This window comes from Hibiscus syriacus, unplaced genomic scaffold, assembly GCF_006381635.1.
Source record: "Hibiscus syriacus cultivar Baekdansim isolate YM2019G1 unplaced genomic scaffold, ASM638163v2 tig00111847_pilon, whole genome shotgun sequence".
Lineage (NCBI taxonomy): Eukaryota > Viridiplantae > Streptophyta > Magnoliopsida > Malvales > Malvaceae > Hibiscus > Hibiscus syriacus.
In genome coordinates, this window is record NW_024063200.1 from 665,825 (window position 1) to 671,804 (window position 5,980).

The 5,980-nt window shown below is 37.7% G+C and overlaps 1 pseudogene; it reads left to right on the forward strand.

The window, feature by feature from the left end:
- Window positions 1–446: 446 nt before the first annotated feature.
- Window positions 447–4,243, forward strand: LOC120172189 (annotated as a pseudogene).
- Window positions 4,244–5,980: the final 1,737 nt, after the last annotated feature.

Consider the following 5,980-nt stretch of genomic DNA (forward strand, 5'->3'; position numbering starts at 1 on the left):
AATGGTTTTCAAAGTTTGGTAAATGTTTCTTTGAAAAATAGTTTTTCAAAGTTTGGTAGATGTTTGTTGAAAAATCATAATGGGATAATCACAATTAATCCCTAGGCTTTAGGGTATTTACAAGATTAAGTCCTTAAGTTTCAACTATAAATACCCTAGCTCATTTAGCTTCAAAATCATCCAAAAAATCATTTCTTTCTCCCAATACTAGAGAGGTTTCTTGTGAGTTGTGAGTGTTTTGTAAACACCTGTAAATTTTCTCTCTTAGTAAAAGATCTGCAGCAGTCCGGAGACGTAAGCAAATTGGCTGAACTCCGTTATCAATTTCGGGTATTATTTTTCCGCTTTTATTTTGCATTCTCACTAATCTAGTTATAGGGAAATTACTTGTTTACTCGTTTATTTCCTAACATATCCCTCCCAATGCATTTGCCTTGTGAGGAAAAATGGGTTGCGTCTTCGAAAAGCAGTCACGGGAATCGAAAACGGATTGCTGACTTCGGAGCAACGCCTCTGCTTCATCAAATCCTCCGCGTAATCTTCGTCGTCGGAGCTCCGGTGAGCCATCCACGGAAGTTTCATTCACTGGTGTCGTGGACGCGGTCGTGGATGTCAAAGACCGGGAGAGACATACTGGGGACTTCCCGATGAGATCTCCGTTGCCGGAGAGACGGCAGATGCCTTCGAACCTGAACCAGAAAGGGTGGCCGTCGTGGTTGATGGCGGTAGCTGGTGAAAACTTCCGTGAATGGACCCCAAGACGTGCTAACACCTTTGAGAAGCTTGACAAGGTATATCTATTCTTCTTTTTTTCCTTAAGCTTAATTGAAAGCTTCCTTTGCTATAACCATTTTAAGAATTCTGGGTTTCTTTGTTTTTTATTAGATTGGGCAAGGGACTTACAACAATGTATACAAAGCCAGGGATCTGTTAACGGGGAAAATAGTGGCGTTGAAGAAGGTTAGATTTGATAATTTGGAACCAGAAATTGTAAAGTTCATGGCTAGAGAGATTCTTGTATTGAGGAAGCTTGATCATCCAAATGTAATCAAGCTTGAAGGCTTAGTTACTTCAAGAATGTCTTCTAGTCTTTACTTGGTGTTCGAATACATGGAGCATGATCTTGCTGGCCTTGCTGCCTGCCATGGAATCAAGTTCACTGAACCCCAGGTACCATTCTTTTCATGAAATGGCTTCTTAGTTAATTGTTGATCAGTGCTGGAATTTACCTTTAATATTGATTACTTTGCTAGGATCATGGCTTCTTAGTTAATTGTTGATCAGTGCTGGAATTTACCTTTAATATTGATTACTTTGCTAGGATCATGGAAACCCCTTTCGGGAAAAGACACAGTAGAAGAGAATAATTTAACCTAATGTCGAAAAAGAAGAATACAAGAGGGTTTGAAAAAACAACTTAACTTCTAACATTTAGTATCTATTTACAAGGATAGATACGGTTGCAAAGGAAACTTGTAATATTCGAGTCAAACACCAACATTTCCAATTTTATCTTGCTTATCTATTTGAGATTTTATGATATTAGTATGTATATGATTTTTGTACTTTTTGTTTGTTTGTGCTGCTTGATGTGGAAATTTGATGTTGCTCTCAAGTATTTTAGCTTACTACTTGGATCCCATGGCTGATAATTTAGAAACCCTATTTTGCCTATTGAGCTTCTTAGATATCTTTGTTTTTGTACTGTTTTTGAGTAAGCAAATTCATGGAAATTTCATGCTTCACATCCAAATTTTCAAAAGTTAATAGTATACTTGCTTATTGATCTTTTGGTTGCTGGAAACAGAACGAGTTGCTATAGTTATAAACAGATTGTTCACTTCCATTTTAATTCTCTCATCCTCACTTACCTTTGCAACTAAATACGAAATGATGATTGATTCCTATTATAAGTTATTTGCAAATGAAATCTTGGATTTGCATATAAGCTTATAGACTAGTTGCTTGATTGTTTTAGAATGTTGGTTCGTTGCTGAAATTAGATAATTGTTGCTCAATGTTGAAAAATGCTGAGAAATGGCAGTAGTTTGTCGATTATGATGTTATATGTGAAGGTGATTCTAGGAGGGATTAGAAATAGTTAAGCCTTAAGAATGATTATCCAAATCAAATGCTTAACTTCAAGATAAAATCAAGATTATTTATTTTCGGAACGGTCCTTAGGATTAGGCTTGACAATTGCTTTCTTTTATGTTTCTTCCCTTTGGTAGGTGAAGTGCTATATGAAGCAGTTACTTGCAGGGCTAGAGCATTGCCACAAACAAGGTGTTCTGCATCGTGATATCAAGGGTTCTAATCTCCTTATTGACAATGGAGGGATTCTAAAAATTGCTGATTTTGGACTGGCTACCGATTACGATCCCGAACAGAAAAAACCCTTGACGAGTAGAGTAGTTACTCTCTGGTATCGTCCACCCGAACTACTTCTTGGGGAAACTTGTTATGGTGTTGGGGTTGATCTCTGGGGTGCTGGTTGCATTTTGGCCGAGCTACTTTATGGGAAGCCTATAATGCCAGGAAGGACAGAGGTATTGGTTTTTCTGTCTCTTTTGTCTATCTGCTCTTACAATCTGTTATGAGATCTTTCAGTTTTTGTAAATCTGATGGAACTATACTTAGAAATTTTCTTTTGTGGGGAGACCTTTGGTTTTATGATCATGATATGGAGTATCAAATCAAGGTGAATACTTATTCGAGGTAAGAAGTACACTTCACATCCTTTAGAAGGTGTGAAGAGAGTTGCTAATGCTAGGGATGACAACGGGGTGGGGCGGGGCAAACCAACTAGCGAAAGTACTTGGATAGCGGAAGCAGAGCTACAACGAGTTGATCCCGGAATTTATGCTAAAGTCATAAAAGGGTTCTCATTAGATTTGAGTAAATGCTGCAGTTTGAGTATGTAAATCTTCCATCTGTAACATCATGTTGTTTTTTTCTCCTGCTTAGGTTTAGCAACTGCATAAGATATTCAAGTTATGTGGATTCCCTTCCGAGCAATATTGGAAGAAATCCAAATTGCCAAATGCAACACTCTTTAAGCCTCAGCAACCATACAAATGCCGCATAGCAGAAACTTTCAAGCATTTCCCATTATCTTCTTTACCTCTCATCGAAACTCTTCTTTCGATAGACCCCGAAGGATGAAGTACTGCCACTGCAGCTCTTAACGGTGAAGTGAGTTGTATCAGCTTTGTTAATGCATAATATTCATGTTATCTATAAATTGGCTTGTGAATTACTTAGTTTCCTGTTTGCAGTTCTTTACCACTGAAGCATATGCTTGTGAGCCGTCGAGTTTACCAAAGTATCCTCCCAGTAAAGAAATGGATGTAAAATTGAGAGACGAGCAAGCCAGAAGGTTGTCTGGCTTTCCTTTTTCGCCTTTCGTTTTCGTTTCATGGTTTGGCTATATTCTGGCAACTGATACAAGTGTTTCCTATATAGGCAAAGAGGTCTAGCTGGCAAGGTTAATCCGGTTGATGGTGCAAGAAAACTAAAACTGGTGAACGTGCTAGTCGGGCGGTTTCTGCTCCCAAAGCAAATGCTGAAATTCAAGCAAACTTAGATGTGAGTGGGGGACTTTGCTCTTGTTCTATATGTTCATGTCTCTGCACTTGCCAAATGAACTTGTTTTTGGAGATTTCTTGCGAAGGAAGTTTCCGAGTTGATGCATATTATTTGCCATCTAAACTAGTGCGGTTTCGAATATCGATTTGATAAGGATAAATGTTTCATTGATGGTTTTCCAGAAATGGAGAATGATGACACAAACAAATGGCAATGCCAAGAGCAAGAGTGAGAAATTCCCACCTCCCCATCAATATGGAGCTGTGGGGCATCCATTAGATGTATCGCATATAGGGCCTCTATCATTTGCTGCAACTGAAACTTCTTTCAACTCGTCGATTTTCGACTCCAAGTTATCTTAATCCACTAAATGTCCCGGACGTGCCGGCCGCGCTTCTAGAAGAAGGAAAACCAATAAGGACCCCCGGGGGACTCCATCTCAGAAGTTCATTCGTGGTTTCAAACAGTCGTCGATAGGCATATCTATGGATTTTCTACTCCGGGGTAAGTCCAGGGGTGTTTCGTAGCTAGAATTAAAATAGTTTCCCAAGTTTATAACCCATTAAGCAACTTAAAGATGTAATTTACCATCACGTATTTATTTGTATCTGATCATATACACAACATTCCCACTTTTTGTTGTACAGTTTGACAATAAGCACAATTTAGTCCATTGGACAATTATTATTCAAATCATTTGGGTGATTTTTTTCTCAATATCCTAGGCAAGTAAATTATTTGGCCCAATATGTCATCAAAGAATTTAATTTGTAATCTACGACATTTGCTACAGTAAATGGCAAACTCATCACGTTAAGGTAACGAGTTTGCTTGAAAATATATTTTTAATGGTCCTAGATATGTGGGTTATATGTGGGTCAATATTTTAATATATTCATTGATACTTATTACCTCGACATTGCGAGTCTATTGAGAATTTAATTCTTTTTAAATTCATTAAATAATTTAAAGAAAGAATTAAAAAAATTTATCACATCGAGGTAATGAGTTTACCTTAAATTAAAAAAAAATAGTTTTTTTTATAGCCGTTACACAACAGACAGTTGCAACAGTCATATTGCAATGGCTAGTATGGAACTTGTCATCTAGGTGATGAGTTTGATGGGATTTCTGGAAAAAAAAATCTAGTTATTATTGTAGATGCTCGATTTGTCCAGGGTGTTATTCGAATTTAATTGGGTTATTATTATTATTATTGTTATTATAATTTTGGTTATTATTATAAGTTTGGTATTATGTAGTTATTAATATATATATATATATGCAAATAATTAAACAATTAAAAATTAAAACATGCACTTATTATTATAGGCCTACATCAAAGTTCAACCCAAACAGAGCCCAAGACAGAGCAGTCCGACTTGGAGGTTGAAGCCCATCATTACATCCCGTTAGGGTTTTCTATCATCAGCTCCCAACGCCGCCCGAAGCCTACATCGTTGGATCTGATGAGATCCAATGGCTCCCAATGCTCCTAGAATACCGAGACAGTGCGCGCAAATCCACTATACATTCCTCGAGACAGTGCGCCAACCACCCGCACCTGTCGGCCACTCACCGAAGCCACTATCGCCGTCCATACTCACTTTGCTCGAGCCCAAAACCGACAAAATTTGTTTTGTTTTCCAAGGATGCCATGGGGGTATAATACGATCAGTTGTCATTGAAAAGGGAGGGGAGTGAAAAATCAGTAGCCATCAACACAACGAAAAAAAAGAAAGAATACCAATCACAAAAACCGAGAGTAAAAACACATCAATATAAGGGAAGAGTACTTATCAACAGGAACAAGAGGTGATCATTCGAACAGGATGTGGTTTTCGATTTTCAACAGTAAAAGGAGAAGATTCCCAGCAACGATTGTAAGGGGTTAGAGGGGTTTGCTAGGCTATTTGAAACTAAAAAACAATGTAATCCCATAGTTAAAAAAAATCAAAAAAAGCAACGTAACTACATATTTTCGTTTCAAGGTATTCTTCATCAATTTCTTTTTTTTTTCAATTTGCTTTTGTATGCTATTATTATTTTAAAACAAAATAGACAGGGAGATAGGGGTAGTATTACCTTAGCCATGGGTTTCTGCTGAGAGATGAGGGAGAGTTTAAATATTTAATAGGGGTGTTAGGAATGGTTTGGTTTGGTGCCCGACCACCGTCGGTGGTGTTCGAATTTTGGTGAAAGCTGATTGACGGCGTGAGGGAGTCTAGAGGGTTTCGGTTTGGAAACTTGAGAAAGGATAGAGCGAGGAGAGAAAGTCGACTGAGGAGAGAAGAAGAGTTAAAAACACAAATGAATTAGGTTAAAAACGTTACCCTAAAAATCCCATATATTTGCCTAATAAAACGACGTCGTTTAGAATAGGGTCAAAACA